At 48.4% G+C, this 17,655-nt stretch overlaps 1 protein-coding gene across 3 annotated transcripts in view; it reads right to left on the reverse strand.

The window, feature by feature from the left end:
* RASSF8 (Ras association domain family member 8) overlaps positions 1 to 10,774 on the reverse strand; it is an 80,662-nt gene extending 69,888 nt beyond the window's left edge. The window contains exon 1 of one of the 3 annotated variants that reach the window (XM_088454855.1): positions 10,615 to 10,774. The gene's annotated coding sequence lies outside the window, so the exon portion shown is untranslated. Of the gene's footprint in view, positions 1 to 7,371; positions 7,401 to 7,549; positions 7,654 to 10,614 lie in introns of those variants that run through there. The other 2 variants (XM_088454856.1, XM_088454858.1) reach the window with 2 other exon arrangements.
* Between the last annotated feature and the right edge of the window lie 6,881 nt (positions 10,775 to 17,655).

Raw genomic sequence — 17,655 nt, forward strand, 5'->3', positions numbered from 1 at the left:
ACCCATCTCTCCGGAGATCAGCTTAATGTTGTGCAGGCACCTCTCCGACATTTGGCTGGCACCTTATCACTTTTCACTCTGTCTCCTAACACTGCTTAGTAAATAGACCCCTACATATATTTTAGGAAGACACGGGAGGTTCTCAGGGAGGACTAACAGGCAAGGAGGTATCGCCTATGACACGTGTTGGCTGACAAACTTCTTGGGTGAACGCAGATGACCCTAAAAAGTACTTCTCTATGTGTACTTGCAAAAAGAGAATAAACCCCCTGGCCACAGAATATACAGTACATTTGTATTAGATTGCACCAACAAACTGCGCTGTGTACAGGACCTATCCACTAGACTGTAAACGATTTGGGTCTTGGCACTCCTCTCATGTCCCGTGTAGTATTCCGTTTTTCTTACTACCATTTGCAGTATACCAGTTTGCGATTGTAGGAATTTACCAGAAACTAGCAATAATTTCTGAGGCACGAGGTACGGAGCGATGCCGCTAGGTCCTTCTCATGAGTACAATATCTGCTAAATGGGGTCAGTGACTGCACGGGGGGCAACTCAATTCTTGGCGATGTGCCACCGGTCGTCACTGCATTGCCCCGCTGCGCATAATACCATTTAATACAGTAGGAAATCATCGCTCATTGGGCTTGATTCAGATGTGGATGTAATGCAGATATTTATGCAGCTAGAGCGAGTGTTAGCTATCACGCATGCGTGTAAGGCGCATTGCGTAGGGGCAGCGATTGAATTACGCTCACACAGAGGAGTCACTTGCCAAGTGAGTGACAGGTGGTCACCGTTTAGGGGAAGTAACTGGGGGGGGGGGGTGGATAGAGAAACGCAGGTGTGTCTGACAGTTTAAACGCTGTTTTCTGGCCGTCAATGAATTAGCCACTGCGATCTTGCTGGCAGCAGGAGAGCCCCCTGCGTGCGTGGAGACCGGCTGTGTCTACGACAGCTTAGACTTATTCACAAGGCTGAGGGGTGTCTGATCTGCGTTCAAGGCTTCCGGTTTTGTGCGTGAGCGGCGGATGTGAGATGTGTGCGTCTCTAAGCACTGGACGACGAGTGGCTCACCCAATAACAGACTAACCTGCTGCACAGTTGACAGCTGAAACCCAATAAGATTCGGGAAAAAAAAACGAACGGAACCGAGTAGAACCGAGCCTGCACATCCCTACTGCACACACTGTGGAACCGCACAACCCACTCTGTGTGACATCACCACCCAATCACAGACTAAAGTGCAACATAAACTGTGTGACATCACCACCCAATCACAGACTAAAGTGCAACATAAACTGTGTGACATCACCACCCAATCACAGACTAAAGTGCAACATAAACTGTGTGACCGCACTACCCACCCTGTGTGACATCACCACCCAATCAGAGTAAACTGCAACATAAACTGTGTGACCACACTACCCACCCTGTGTGACATCACCCAATCACAGACTAAACTGCAACATAAACTGTGTGACAGTACTACCCTCCCTGTGTTACATCACCATCCAATCACAGATTAAACTGCAACATAAACTGTGTGACATCACCACCCAATCACAGACTAAACTGCAACAGAAGCTGACACCGCACTACCCCCCCGTGTGACATCACCACCCTATCACCGACTAAACTGCTGCACAGACTGTGTGACCGCACTACGCCCTCTGTGTGACATCACCATCCGAACACAGGCTAACCTGCTACAATGACTGTGTGACCGCACTACGCCCTCTGTGTGACATCACCACCCAATCACAGACTAACAGACTGTGACTGTACTGCGCTTACATTACACAAACACCAATGATACATGCAGCATCGGCAGTAGCGATTGAAAAAAAATTTCGACATTTTTCCCCCTCTCGCACCATAAACCCACTACCCCCGCTGCAGGTGGGCCTGAACTTATCAGATAGTCACGGCCAGCAACTATAACAGGCCCACCCCATTGTTCTTGGCCATCTTATCTGAAATGTAAACAAAGTCTCAACATGAAAGGATTATTTAATAGTCAGTGTTTGCAGTGAGGAGGTCACATGGGTAGGGGGGGGCGGGGGAAAAATAAGCAAAAATAATAATAAAAAAAAAAACTCAAGTTCCACCATTTATAATTAAGAATTAACTCATTGCTGATGTAATACATTTTAAGTATTTAATTTTTTTTATTTTTTTTTTACGACACTGAGGGAAAAAAAAATAAATAAAAAAAATCAGAACCGTCTTGGCGAGAAGTGCGGCTGGAAATTAGCGGACAGGCTCACTGCTGACATGGCGCCAGCAGACGTCACGGCATCAGTAAGCGGTTCCCTAATTAATTTCCACACTGTGGAAGCTCAGTCCAGGATAGAATACAATGCAGCTGAAGGCTCTGAGACTGGTACAGCCAAAGATAAGCAGCTCCGTCCAGTTGCAACAGGCTGAAACGATGTCCCTATCACCCGTAACGTGCATGTGATAAACAGAAGGACATAGTTTATTTATAAAATATGTAGAGGGGGGGGGTCCAACAACCTGATACTGCAGGGGAGGGAGCCCTAGAAAGCGTGCATGGTACTCTGACTGTGGAAAACCACTAAAAAAATAACAAAAAAAAATTATATACAAAAATTAGCTAAATAAAAAAAACACAGTCTAAGAAATAATGAAAAAAAAGTAAAATAAAAAAAATTACCTTTATTTCTCAAATCCCTGAAACTAAACCCTAAAGTTGTCAACAAATGGTGGGGGGGCATACGCCGGAAATGGGGCACTATTAGATCGCCATGGCGCCTGCGATTCCACATGCGGACATGATGTAAGGGTTAGTTGACCAGTCAATGGGAATATGCACTGTTGACATTGTGAATGAGGACCCTATGACACAACGCAGCCAGATTTTTCCTTGCGGGTTGTGCAGGATAAACCGCTGTGGCCTCATCTCCTTCCCCCCTCCGGCCGCACTTTCACGTCTGCATAATGGTCAACTCAGGATTCCTTCTCTGGCCAGAAACACTGAAATTGTGAATTAGAACGTATCTGGCAATCAGACAGGGATCACCTAGTGAGACAGATTAGGCCTTATAGACTGTACCACGTATACGGGACACAGCGCTGCTATGGAAACGCAAAGTAGAAGTTTATTTAAAAAAAAAAAAAGCTACTTGACGGATTTTTCCTTACAGTCTCCTAACTAAGAATAATCCAAAAATGGGCAATTTCAATGGTCAAAGCCACAAAAAACAAAAAGTGAGGGAAAGAACAGCGATTAAAGCAGATACGACAAAACACCTATTAAACAGCCAACAAGGATTGGCCTAGATAACGTGTTAAAACGTACAGAATACAAAAGTACGAGAGAAACGCTCTTGGTCTCAGGGAGAGGACGGTACGTGTTCGCTGGTTCCGATCGCTTCCAACCCTATGCTTATTTACATGCTTTTACTGGCATTGAAAAATACTTTTATTTCATTACTTTTAAATCTATGTGTTGTACTGCAGGCTGTGGCATCAAATAGTTGTCCACCCATATGTATTATATTACTTATGTACACATATTCCGCAGCACTGTACAGAGAATATTTGTCCATTCATATCAGTCCTTGCCCCAGTGGAGCTGACACTCTATGGGGGTCATTCAGACCCGCTTGCGAGCGGCAGTACGCTCGCAAGTGGGTCGATGTTCCCCACTGCGCATGCGCACGACGGAGGGAGCTCCGTCGTGCGCATGCGCAAGACCCGGCGAGCGAAGGACTTTCCATCGCTCAGGGTCTCGCACCAAAGTGGTGGGCGTTCCGGGGGCGTGCCTATGGAAACGCCTACCGTCTGAAGCCGGCCCCACTGACATCACTAGTGATGTCAGTGGGAGTGATTTTGGCTCTGACAGAGCCAAAATCACTCCTGGCCTTGCGGTTGAGAAACCTGACCACAGGGTTTCACTCGCAAGTCCGATGGTCAAGACCATCGCGACCATCTTGTTGGACGCTCGTATATGCTGTGGGTGGTGACCCACAGCTATACGAGCGTCCAAGAGGACGCTCCATTTTAATGGAGGTGGGCCCTGATTCAGAGCGAGCGCTCTGGTCAGAGCGTCCGGCTCTGAATCAGGGCCTATATTCCCTATCACATGTACACACACACATACACACTAGGGTTAATTTTTGTTTGGAACCAATTAACCTACCAGTATATTTTTGGAGTGTGGGAGGAAACCGGAGCACCCGGAGGAATCCCACGCAAGCAAGGGGAGAACATACAAACTCCACAAAGTGGGAATCGAACCCACACCCTCCATTCTGTGAGGCAGTAATGCTAACCATTACACAGTCTGTGTAACCCCACCATCTCTGTAGCATGGGGCACACAAGGTGTCATTACCGCAGGAATTCAAGGAAGAGACGCAGATATTTACAACACTTATAATTGGTGGACAACTATTATAAACTTGATTACATCAATTAATGGTCCTCAGTGTATCACATAAAAATAAACATGACTACATAGACTTGCACCCAGTGACAGCAGGGCCAATGCACCCGAGCAGTAACGCACTTAAATTGAGCGCAATAGCGCTCGATGCGAATGAGCCCGTAAACGGTTATCCCCTCGTGCCCACACTTATGACGCTATGGTCACGATCAGCCTGTCAATGGTTCCCTGCCCTGTACAGTACATATTCCACTGCACTGGGTGAGTGACTGTTCACGGTGGAGGCCTGGGAACCTGCTGCTCGGAGCCTCCTCCCGGCAACCGTGTTGAGGCGGAGACAGTATCGCTCTCACTTTGTCTAGCTTCAGGCTGGCTTATCCCGGTATCTGTCTAGATTCTTATTCAGGTAACAACCACAGATGACAGATTGCCACGCTGACCCCAAAGGCGGACAGGCAGCCGCAGGCTCTCTCACTGCTGCAGATCGTGCATAAAACAATTGCAGAAAGTGAAACAATGAAACTGAATATTTTGGCGCAACAGCCAAAAGAAATGTTTTACTGCTACTTTACTGCTAGCATCTACGTTACGCAAACTGCCTTTTGGAACTGGTCAGTCGGGTTCCAGGAAGTCTACATCCAACGACGCAGACCCTGGGCTTGGCACGCCAACCAAACGGGGGCGACCCGCTCCCGTTTTGTAGAACAGTCCCTGTCTCTGCCACACCCCCAAAACGCTGCAGCATGTCAATCCTGCTGAAGCTAAAGTGGGGCTTCGAGCGGTCACCCAGGACCCATTCTGCAAGTGCGCAGACCCCCAAATATTGGATTTGTATGTAAGCTATTTGCGTACAATTTCCGGATTTGGGCCCAGAGTTTCCAGCAGCTGTATAATAAAGGATAGCTAAAAATACAAGCCTGTAATAACACTGAAATCCAAACACAGGGAGGTGGGTGAGACAGGGGTAGGGAGAAGTGTAGCGTAGCCACTTTCCAGTCTGTACATCCCTCACTTGCATCTGAGGCAGTAACCTATCTTTATTTGGAATAGTCAGTCGCACCCAAATAATTCAGGTCACAGGCCCATACTTACTAAGCAGTGTTCACATAAGTCATTTAACTACCAGCTGACAAGGTTTCTTTGGAGAAAAGTTATTCTCAAAATACAATGTTTAATGTGGTGTAACAATATTAAATAGAATTGAAATATGAGCTGTAAAACAATATATTCTTTGCCTTAATAGTTTTGCTATGAATAACAGATTTGATCTAGGAGTAGATGCTTTGATGAACTGTCTAAATAAGATGCACACGTGGCTACAACAAATGTTTTCCAAATGTCCACTGCATTTCATTTTGTTTCGTATTTAAAAGGCCTGTCCCTGAGTCTGTCGCAGTGTTTCCCAGACTCGATCCTCAACCAGTCCAGGTTTTAAGGCTATCCATGTTTGAGCACAAGTGCATTTATTATTACCTCAGTCAGTTTGATTTATCCATCTCTGCTCAAGCACAGATATACTTAAAACCTGGACTGTTAGTGCATTTTGAGGACCTAGTTTTGGAAAGAATACTCTGTAGGAGTGCATCAATGACTGTACACCTTGGGACTGTAACAATATTAATGACAAAGCAGCCTAATCATCTGAAATGAACTTGTGACATCACTGAGGCTGGTCCAGCCCACATCATGGCTCATGGCTGCCCCCACTATTTTAGACAGTTTTCAGCAATATATCCATGTATATGTTTAGCGTTCCCTCTTTCTCTCTCTTGCTTTCGGGTTGCAAGGCCTTAGTTTAGCTATTTATATTAGGTGTCTATGTGGGCTGTAGATCCTACGCCACAAGTCTCGTGATCATTTGCGACCAGCGGGTTGCGGGCTGCCAGACATCCGTCAGTGTGATGATGTCACGTGAAGTTTCTCAGGGACACAGGGCGGGTTGTACTAAAGTAAAAAATGCGTTCAAAATTCAGATGTCTCTTTGAAGTGTACTGGTCACATAAGTACAACTGCACACTAAGGGGCACACGGTATGTATCAAAGCTTGATGTGAGATAAAATTGTGAAATATATATCACCAACCAATCAGCTCCAAACTATAATTTCTTAAACACAGCCTGCAAAATGTAAGTTAGAAGCTGATTGGTTGGTGATATATATATATATATATATATATATATATATATATATCTCACAATTTTATCTCACATCAAGCTTTGATACATATGCCCCTAAAGGCGGGTATCCATTACAAGATCTGAAAACGACTGCACGATTACGACATTGTAATCGTTCAGTCGTCTGTCAGTCGTGTGATGAGCCTACACTGAACGAGCAGTCGTTCAGCGCAGGGTCATCAATCATCTGGAAACATGCTGAACCTGATGATATCGTCAGGTTGACCAGCATGTTGGACAGATGATAGATGTCTAAACGACCAGCGGGCACGCGCAAACGACACTTTTGCAAACGATTGAAGGATCAACCGATCGTTATCGTTCAACTTAATCATCTAGTGGATAACCCCCTTAAGTGTCAGGGAGCCGGGGAGAGTGCAAGGGAAATCGCTCACGATATCGCATCGCGAGCACATCGTCTAGTGTGTACGCACCTTAAAGCACCCTCAAGCTCCAAAGGATCTTGCAGAAACAGCTTAGTCAGCATGGCCCGAGCATACCCAGTATTTCACAGAACTATAACCAATAAAGCAAAACCGCACAAAAGGCACGTGCAATGCCCCAGCTACTCATGGCATCAAAGCAAGGCAAATAGAACAAACTCTGACCGTTCCACAGACTGGGAGGGCTCTACGCAGCAACGCTGGAGGCGAACCATGGGGGAAAATCCATGTTGCTTCGAAAAAAAACAACAATCTCGGCTTCTTGCAAGTGGTGTTTAGCACAGCCCTGTGATTACAATTTGGTTTGGCAGAATCTGCAGTACCCTGTTACACACCAGCTCCACGGCACTGCAGGACCTGATCAGTGCACACATCCAAACGCCGCGTGCCGGGACGGAGACAGCCTGCTTCAGATCCCATCTTGTGAATCATTCCCATTCCTGTGAATCAGACCTATTCCCATCATGCCTAGAGCATGAGGTTCTATTAAAAGGAAACATTAATCATAATAACCTAGAGTTCCGATTCAACAGAGCAATTCTGCGTTCAGAAAGCAGCGCAGGGAGCCTGTACCCCTCCGCCGTCTTATGTCATCCCCCTCAGACACCATCTGGAGCCGCTCAGGGTGAAGGAGCTCCGGCAATGGAAGGGTTTAGGATCAGTCGATCTCTCCTTCAGGATTATAACCGCCTGGCTCCGTCTGGGGGATCCAGATTACTGAGCTGCTGTAATGCTGTGTACTGAAGGGATAGACTGAAGCTACAAAAGCTCGTCCTTGCCAGGACCGGATGGACCCACTGTACCACTGAAGGGAATTTTTTGTAAAAACAAAAATAAAAAGAGTTTTAAATGGTCCCTCAGCATGATACATACGTGATAAACACGCATCACAGGGGGCTGGATGACAGCCAGCACACCTCCTGAGCCAGGAGAACAAAACAACACAGGCTGCCCACATACATGTTACACGCCTGACATTTGCATGTTGTGCTCAGTATAAAACTGAAGGCTTTTAAACTGGAAGGGGGGGGCGGTGCAAGCTAGGGAGGAAAAGTGGGGGTGCTCACCACGGTTACTCACACAGGGGGAGGGTATACTCTGGTGAGTGCAACCCACGGACACAGCTATACTTGTTACTTTAAGGAGGAGGTCCTCTCTGGTGTGAGTGTGACTATATTTATTAAAGTGAGAGTTTTTATAAATGGAAATGTTGCCCATAGCAACCAGATTCTGCTTAACATTTAACTAGCACCTTGGTTGCTAGGGGCAACATCTCCACTTCTAAAACATGAACACTTTAGTAAATATACCCGTTAGTATCACTTCACAGTAGCAGAAGAACAGATAATAAGATGAAGCACTGGCAGCGATGATACTGTGCGCGTTATCTTACAGATACGGAGGTGTAATTAGACCGACAGGTAAACGCTGACAAGCGGAGAAGTGTGAACTTTACAGGCAGCCCTAAATAAAGGACCATGCAAGGGATCAAATGCCAGATATAGTCCAAGTGTATTCATGGGGTGCTGTATTACAAGGGGTCCAACCCGACCCTCCAATACAGTCTTATAGTGTCAGGGAGGTACAGTTCTGACAGTGTCCTATACTGAGGTAGGTCAGTCTGATATCAGTGTACTTGTTATTATAGGGATGGTTACAGCTCAGTCTGATACAATATACAGTTATTGGCAGCACATAGAGGGCAAACACTTCAGAAGCAGTCTTACAAGTGGGTACACACAGGCATGGAGAATGCAGAACATACTGGTTTAGTTATACTGGGTGCAGTTCCTACAAAGTATGCAGGGATGCCAATATAAAAAGTAGAAAGGCAGTCATGGGGGTAGTGGTACAGCTCACACAGAGCACCAGTCTCAGGTGTAGTTAGGGGGGTACAGCTTACACACAGCACTAGTCTGAGCAGTAGTCGGGGGGGGTGGGGGGGTACAGCTAGGACGCAGCACTACTCTCAGGTGCAGTTGGGGGTACAGCTGAAGTGCAGCACTAGTCTGAGGTGCAGTGAAGGGGGTACAGCTTGGACCCAGCACTAGTCTGAGGTGCAGTCAGGGGGGTACAGCTAGGACCCAGCACTAGTCTCAGGTGCAGTCAGGGAGTACAGCTAGGACCCAGCACTAGTCTGAGGTGCAGTCAGGGGGGTACAGCTAGGACCCAGCACTAGTCTGAGGTGCAGTGAAGGAGGTACAGCTAGGACCCAGCACTAGTCTGAGGTGCAGTCAGGGGGGTACAGCTAGGACCCAGCACTAGTCTGAGGTGCAGTCAGGGGGGTACAGCTAGGACCCAGCACTAGTCTGAGGTGCAGTCAGGGAGTACAGCTAGGACCCAGCACTAGTCTGAGGTGCAGTGAAGGAGGTACAGCTAGGACCCAGCACTAGTCTGAGGTGCAGTCAGGGGGGTACAGCTAGGACCCAGCACTAGTCTGAGGTGCAGTCAGGGGGGTACAGCTAGGACCCAGCACTAGTCTGAGGTGCAGTCAGGGGGGTACAGCTAGGACCCAGCACTAGTCTGAGGTGCAGTCAGGGGGGTACAGCTAGGACCCAGCACTAGTCTGAGGTGCAGTCAGGGGGGTACAGCTAGGACCCAGCACTAGTCTGAGGTGCAGTCAGGGGGGTACAGCTAGGACCCAGCACTAGTCTGAGGTGCAGTCAGGGGGGTACAGCTAGGACCCAGCACTAGTCTGAGGTGCAGTGAAGCAGGTACAGCTAGGACCCAGCACTAGTCTGAGGTGCAGTGAAGGAGGTACAGCTAGGACCCAGCACTAGTCTGAGGTGCAGTGAAGGAGGTACAGCTAGGACCCAGCACTAGTCTGAGGTGCAGTCAGGGGGGTACAGCTAGGACCCAGCACTAGTCTGAGGTGCAGTGAAGGAGGTACAGCTAGGACCCAGCACTAGTCTGAGGTGCAGTGAAGGAGGTACAGCTAGGACCCAGCACTAGTCTGAGGTGCAGTCAGGGGGGTACAGCTAGGACCCAGCACTAGTCTGAGGTGCAGTCAGGGGGGTACAGCTAGGACCCAGCACTAGTCTGAGGTGCAGTCAGGGGGGTACAGCTAGGACCCAGCACTAGTCTGAGGTGCAGTCAGGGGGGTACAGCTAGGACCCAGCACTAGTCTGAGGTGCAGTCAGGGGGGTACAGCTAGGACCCAGCACTAGTCTGAGGTGCAGTCAGGGGGGTACAGCTAGGACCCAGCACTAGTCTGAGGTGCAGTCAGGGGGGTACAGCTAGGACCCAGCACTAGTCTGAGGTGCAGTCAGGGGGGTACAGCTAGGACCCAGCACTAGTCTGAGGTGCAGTCAGGGGGGTACAGCTAGGACCCAGCACTAGTCTGAGGTGCAGTCAGGGGGGTACAGCTAGGACCCAGCACTAGTCTGAGGTGCAGTCAGGGGGGTACAGCTAGGACCCAGCACTAGTCTGAGGTGCAGTCAGGGGGGTACAGCTAGGACCCAGCACTAGTCTGAGGTGCAGTCAGGGGGGTACAGCTAGGACCCAGCACTAGTCTGAGGTACAGCTAGGCAGACTGAGGTGCACTCAGAGGAGTAGAGACCAAGGGGAGAGCTACTCACAGTGCAGGAATCCGGCTCCGGGGGGGTCACGCGCCCAGGGCGGAGAAGACAAAAAGTTTGTTGAGGAAAAGTTGGAGCCTGAGCGGCGGCTGCGGGTGTGATGGGCGGGGGGCAGGCTGTTCTCTCTGTGCTGCTGCTGCTGCTGGCCGTGCTGTGAGGGTGTCAGTGCGGGAGAGAGGAACTCCGCCTCCCCCCCTGTCACCGCGCTGCCTCCTCCCCGGTAACCGCCCCGCCATCCCGGCCTCCCTCCCTCCCTCCTCCCCGGCAACCGCCCCGCCGGTCCACTCTACTGACTCCATCCCGGCCTCCTTCTCCCCGGCGTCCGTACAGTCCTTTCCTCTCCCCAGCCTGCCCTGGGCACACTCCTTGAAATGCATTATATGGGGCAGAGGAAGATGCCCCCTACCCTGGCACTGTGACCGCGGTGCCCCCAGGCACTGCCAGGGACAAGACATAAGGGAATTATTGGATTAGATATCACCCCAGCTGCCCCAGAGCCTCTTTAATGGCCTAAAATGTACTAACTACATTATTATTACTCCAAAAATACTCCCTTTTCACATCCTCAGGCCTCCTTTCATGGCTGCTGTATAAGTAAGCTTCTCAATTTGTCTGAGTTTTGCCTAAATTAAATATAATAACAGATACCTAGGGGTAAATTTACTAAAGTGAGGGTTTTTAGAAGTGAGTTTTAAAAGATGTTGCCCATAGCAACCAATCAGATTCTACTTAGCATTTAACTAGCACCTAGAAGATAATAGCTAGAATCTTATTGGTTGCTATGGGCAACATCTCTTTTTAAACTCACTTCTAAAAACTCTCACTTTAGTAAATTTACCCCTATACTAATTTAGGGTTGACCGTGTGTACGTTCAACAAAGCGTCATTTCCTTGCCCCATATTAAATGGCCGGTCTGTCAACCCAGAGGTGTAACTTTTTATGTGTATTTTAGGCTAAATATTGGCATTGTTTTCTAATAAAACGCATCAGAAACACCTTCAGAGCTTTAAAAAGGTGCATACAGGTAAAAAGCAGAATGCGACGCAAGTAAAGGAACGGGTCTGGTGAGGAAATGCAGTGTAAAGTAACGGGTCTGGTGAGGAAATGCAGTGTAAAGTAACGGGTCTGGTGAGGAAATGCAGTGTAAAGTAACGGGGTCTGGTGAGGAAATGCAGTGTAAAGTAACGGGTCTGGTGAGGAAATGCAGTGTAAAGTAACGGGTCTGGTGAGGAAATGCAGTGTAAAATAACGGGGTCTGGTGAGGAAATGCAGTGTAAAATAACGGGGTCTGGTGAGGAAATGCAGTGTAAAATAACGGGGTCTGGTGAGGAAATGCAGTGTAAAATAACGGGGTCTGGTGAGGAAATGCAGTGTAAAATAACGGGGTCTGGTGAGGAAATGCAGTGTAAAATAACGGGTCTGGTGAGGAAATGCAGTGTAAAGTAACGGGTCTGGTGAGGAAATGCAGTGTAAAGTAACGGGTCTGGTGAGGAAATGCAGTGTAAAGTAACGGGGTCTGGTGAGGAAATGCAGTGTAAAGTAACGGGTCTGGTGAGGAAATGCAGTGTAAAGTAACGGGTCTGGTGAGGAAATGCAGTGTAAAATAACGGGGTCTGGTGAGGAAATGCAGTGTAAAATAACGGGGTCTGGTGAGGAAATGCAGTGTAAAATAACGGGGTCTGGTGAGGAAATGCAGTGTAAAGTAACGGGTCTGGTGAGGAAATGCAGTGTAAAATAACGGGGTCTGGTGAGGAAATGCAGTGTAAAGTAACGGGTCTGGTGAGGAAATGCAGTGTAAAGTAACGGGTCTGGTGAGGAAATGCAGTGTAAAGTAACGGGGTCTGGTGAGGAAATGCAGTGTAAAGTAACGGGGTCTGGTGAGGAAATGCAGTGTAAAGTAACGGGTCTGGTGAGGAAATGCAGTGTAAAATAACGGGGTCTGGTGAGGAAATGCAGTGTAAAATAACGGGGTCTGGTGAGGAAATGCAGTGTAAAATAACGGGGTCTGGTGAGGAAATGCAGTGTAAAGTAACGGGTCTGGTGAGGAAATGCAGTGTAAAATAACGGGTCTGGTGAGGAAATGCAGTGTAAAGTAACGGGTCTGGTGAGGAAATGCAGTGTAAAGTAACGGGTCTGGTGAGGAAATGCAGTGTAAAGTAACGGGGTCTGGTGAGGAAATGCAGTGTAAAGTAACGGGTCTGGTGAGGAAATGCAGTGTAACGTAACGGGTCTGGTGAGGAAATGCAGTGTAAAATAACGGGGTCTGGTGAGGAAATGCAGTGTAAAATAACGGGGTCTGGTGAGGAAATGCAGTGTAAAATAACGGGGTCTGGTGAGGAAATGCAGTGTAAAATAACGGGGTCTGGTGAGGAAATGCAGTGTAAAATAACGTGTCTGGTGAGGAAATGCAGTGTAAAGTAACGGGTCTGGTGAGGAAATGCAGTGTAAAGTAATGGGTCTGGTGAGGAAATGCAGTGTAAAATAACGGGTCTGGTGAGGAAATGCAGTGTAAAGTAACGGGGTCTGGTGAGGAAATGCTGTGTAAAGTAACGGGTCTGGTGAGGAAATGCAGTGTAAAGGAACGGGTCTGGTGAGGAAATGCAGTGTAAAGTAACGGGTCTGGTGAGGAAATGCAGTGTAAAGTAACGGGTCTGGTGAGGAAATGCAGTGTAAAATAACGGGGTCTGGTGAGGAAATGCAGTGTAAAATAACGGGTCTGGTGAGGAAATGCAGTGTAAAGGAACGGGTCTGGTGAGGAAATGCAGTGTAAAGGAACGGGTCTGGTGAGGAAATGCAGTGTAAAGGAACGGGTCTGGTGAGGAAATGCAGTGTAAAGTAACGGGTCTGGTGAGGAAATGCAGTGTAAAGTAACGGGTCTGGTGAGGAAATGCAGTGTAAAGTAACGGGTCTGGTGAGGAAATGCAGTGTAAAGTAACGGGGTCTGGTGAGGAAATGCAGTGTAAAATAACGGGTCTGGTGAGGAAATGCAGTGTAAAGTAACGGGTCTGGTGAGGAAATGCAGTGTAAGGCAACGGGTCTGGTGAGGAAATGCAGTGTAAAATAACTCCCAGAGACTTTATGATCTGTGTACAGTTTCCAATCTGTGTTTTGTTTTTATATATACTTGAATCGACTCTAAAGGTGAACAAGATGTCCTTGGCCTATACGTAAAGCTGGGGGGAGGGTGTGTGGAGGATTTCTAGAGCTCAGAACTTAGCAAATGGCTGTTAGACTGGGGAGAGGAGAGCTGTATTTTATACACCGACCTGAGATGCCAGGAGAGACGGTATGCAGTCGGGATGCCAACCGCGACATAGGTCCGGCGGTCTTTCATAATGATCCTGAGACGGTATGCAGTCGGGATGCCGACGGTCGAAATGCCGACCGCCGGCTTCCCGAATGTCTAATGACAGGCGTCAATATACTGAAGCCTATCATCACTACGCCGGGAGCCCAACGCCCGGCATACCGAACGAAGGTAAGCCGGACGGTGGGCGTGGACAGCCGCTGGGGGGGTTAGGTTTAGGGCTCCGGGGGGGACAGGGTTTAGGCACCCCCCGGGATGGGAAGGGGGAGGTAGCGTTAGGCACCCTTGGGGGGAGGTTAGGGTTAGGCACCCCCCCGGGAGTCTTAGGTTTAGAGTGCGGGAAAGGGGGGGTTAGGGTTAGGCACCCCTAAAGGAGGGTTAGGGAGGAGAAAGGGTCAGTAATAGTTAACATACTTACGATCAGGATTTTGGAGGCTGCCGGTGTTCTGCTGTCGGTATTTGAACCGTCGGTCTTTCATACCGATCCCGGTGAGACTTTGGTACAAAAGGAGAGAGTTTAACAATGGTGTAATATTCTGCAAATTACTGGTAATACTGGTGGGATTATATAATTCCTGCAGATTGCAGGGACGTGCACCTCATATATTGCACCTACAGCATATGAAAAATTCAGATTTCTTGTTGCTGCACTGCGTTTCTTGACAGCAGCAATGGAAGGACAGTGGGGGCCATGCTGCCGAATGCATGCAGGCCCACCAGGCGATGGCGCACAGGAGCGCACATCGTCAGCGACATAGCGGGTACACACTGGCCAATGTACCCTATATGTTGCTCCAATCCGCCAGATTGGACAACATATCGTCTAGTCTAGTGTACCTGGCATTAGAGTAAGGTTTCCCAAACTCTGGACCTCATTCAGAGGCGGTCGCTCGGGAGCGATCGGTCGCACCCAAAGTGATCGAGAATATGCAAAACGAGTGCTCAATCGCAGCGCACATCGTAAGCGTGGAAACACCCACAACAATGAAAGCACACCTCCTATCTCTACGGCCTAATTCAGAGTCGGTCGCAGGCGGCCACCTACGTCAGCACGATTAACACCTGTTACATTGTTAATTGCTTACAGAGATCGGTTGAGGCAGAAACCATCGCCAGCACTCGCAATGCTTAAGGTAGACCCTGGGCTACCCTTAGCTCTGCGAGCAGTAGCGTCATTATTGCAACGAGATGACGTGTGTGATGACTCGCTCAGTAATATATGCACGCCCTTAAAACGCCCTTTTTAAGGTCAACCACGCCTGCATGCGCACCACCACACCCCCGTTCACAAGCACCTTCCCCTGTAACCACCCACAAACGGCACGAAATGTCAATCACAGCTACGACCTCGTAGTGACTAGCGAGCAAGAGGATTGCGGTCAGAAAGACAGGCTTGCGCACGCGCACTGCCATGTACATGCATGCGCAGTTGAAAAAAACATCGCTCGCTACGACCAATCGCTCTGTGCGACCGCCTCTGAATGAGGCCCTCTGTCCTCAAGGCACCCTAACAGTCCAGGTTTTAAGGATATCCATGCTTGTGCACAGATGGTATAATCACACTGACTACTAATCATGTTACCTGTACTTAATCATGTATATCCTTAAAACCTGGAGTGTTAGTATGACTTGAGGACCAGGGTATTAATCACAACTTATAAATTACCTTTTGCAGGCTTTGTTTAAAAGATTATCGGAGCTGATTGGTTGGTACTTTATTTCTTACAGTGTTATCTCTGCAGGCTTTGATAAATACCCCCCAAGATTGGGAATCACTGGGTTAGTGTAACCAGGATGAATACTGGACCTGATTCAGAGCCGCTCGTAAGCGGCCGCTCGTTCGTTCCGAGCGATGTTTGCACAACTGCGCATGCGTACGGATCGTAATACGCATGCGCGAACCAGTCAGTGCGGCCGAAAATTGTTTGTTCGCTAAATAGCGAATGCCTGCTATTTTGAGTGACGTGAGGAGGCGTATGTGGGTGGTAACAGGGTAAGGTGCTTGACAACGGGGAGTGGAGATGAGAACGCAGGCGTGCTTAAAGGTCAAAACGGGCGTTTTATGGGTGTGCATAATTAATACAGCAGCGTCATCGACCACGTCACTGGGTTATTTTATAGTCAGAACTGCTCGCAAGATTGTGGTAGGAAAAACCAACCACAAGAATAGCGAGCAGTTCATACGCTGGTCGATGTACTCGATTAATCTAATAAATAGCGGACATGACGTAGGATGCGAGCGGCCAGGGGGCGTAGTTTTCCAAAAAACAACCGCATGTTTGGTTTGCTCGTTCAGACCTAGAGGCGTGAACAGACCGCAAAGAGCGAACGGTCCATTTGAATAGCCACCCCTTTTTTCTGAACGAGTGAGCGCAAATAGCGTCCGGCTCTGAATCAGGCCCACTGGGCCTGATTCAGAGCCGGATGCTCTGACAGAGCGCTCGCTCTGAATCAGGGACGTCCCTCTGTTTTTTTAGAGCGGCCTCCTGGCCCCTCCTGACCACCCACAGCTATAGCGAGCGGTCGTGATGGTCACGAGGTCCATCGCGACCATCGGGCTTGCAACGAGACCCTTGTGGTATGAGACGGTTTGCCCGTCGCTGTCCGGGTCTCGTGCATGCGCACGACGGAGCCGGCTCCGTCGTGCGCATGCGCACTGGGCCACCATCCACCCGCTTGCAAGCGCTCGCGAGCGGGTCTGAATCAGGCCCACTGTCCACTGGGCTCAAAGCGTGACCCTAACTTGACTGATGGATGATCTGGCTATCCTAAACGATAAAAGTGAACGATATGGACGATAACGATATTGTTCATATCAATCAGATCGTCCAGTGTATATGCACAATATCATTAACGATGCATGCTCCCGCGGATCGTTAACGATGTCTTCTATAGCCTGAACTTGCAGACCAATCTGACGATATTGTCAGATTCTGCTAGTTCGGGGACGTGGCCGGATGATGTCACTGAACGATATTGCTATTATCGTTTGTCTGGGGGCGGGGCCACAATGATGCGGTCATGCCCACGCTCCGCAGCCAATGCTGCGTCAAGTTTCCACCCCGCGCCATTGCCTACCTGGAGAGGTCAGTCTGAATGTTGGCAAGTATGGCTTAAGTATGGATATCCTGAAAATCTGGACTGTTAGGGTGCCTTGAGGAACGACATTCGGGAACTACTGATCCATGTAATAGCTGCATTGGGGCAGATGTATCAAGCCTTCTAAAGATGACAAGTTGCCAAACGCAACCAAACAGCTGCTTGCTATCATGATATAGAATGTACTAGATCGGGGGTTCTCAACTCCAGTCCTCAAGTACCACTAGCAGGACGTGTTGTGGATTTCTGTAATCATGCATAGATGAGGTAATCTATGTTGCTGGGTCAGTAATAATCCCACCTGCTTCCACAGGCAGAACTCCTCATTACTTGCTGGGAAAACTCTTGGGTTGAAGTTGAGAACCGCTGTACTAGATACAGTATGGTAGCAAGAAGCTGATTGGTTGTCGTGGGTATCTTCTGTACGTCTCTTTAGAAGGCTGAGTCATAAATATGGGAATGACTCGGTTACGTTCATTATTCCTAGTGAATTGATGGTCTGCATGTTCATGAATTTTGAGTTCAGCCCAGAAAATGGCCGCATGCACTGTGTATATATATATATATATATATATATATAATATATATATTTATATGGTCAAGAGTGGCACTTTCGGGTCAATGACCCATCGCT

This window comes from Taudactylus pleione, unplaced genomic scaffold (assembly GCF_031769625.1).
Source record: "Taudactylus pleione unplaced genomic scaffold, aTauple2 ptg000634l, whole genome shotgun sequence".
Classification (NCBI taxonomy): Eukaryota; Metazoa; Chordata; class Amphibia; order Anura; family Myobatrachidae; genus Taudactylus; species Taudactylus pleione.